The sequence below is a fragment of the Gekko japonicus genome, unplaced genomic scaffold (assembly GCF_001447785.1).
Source record: "Gekko japonicus isolate JY-2015 unplaced genomic scaffold, Gekko_japonicus_V1.1 scaffold1266, whole genome shotgun sequence".
Taxonomy (NCBI): Eukaryota; Metazoa; Chordata; class Lepidosauria; order Squamata; family Gekkonidae; genus Gekko; species Gekko japonicus.
In genome coordinates, this window is record NW_015169813.1 from 420,049 (window position 1) to 420,288 (window position 240).

Genomic DNA, 240 nt, shown 5'->3' on the forward strand with positions numbered 1-240 from the left:
TTTTGCCCATGTTTTGGGGGGGGGGGGGAGAGAACCGGTCGCACAGATAAGCCATCTCTATCCAAAGGGAGAGGCCTGCTGCCATAGATAGACACCCTGTACCCTCTTAACGCACTGGGGGCTGCAAAAACATGCACGGGAGGATTGCATTGTCTGCGAAGGGCCGTGCAAAAGGACTGGGGCAGCCCGTTCTTCAAAAGGCACCCAGGAAGATAAATGGGGAAGGATGGGGTGGGTGGG

The 240-nt window shown here is 56.7% G+C and overlaps 1 protein-coding gene across 3 annotated transcripts in view; it reads right to left on the minus strand.

The window, feature by feature from the left end:
- Positions 1-240, minus strand: part of CSNK1G2 (casein kinase 1, gamma 2) — a 120,366-nt gene that overhangs the window by 119,711 nt on the left and 415 nt on the right. The window lies entirely within an intron of this gene.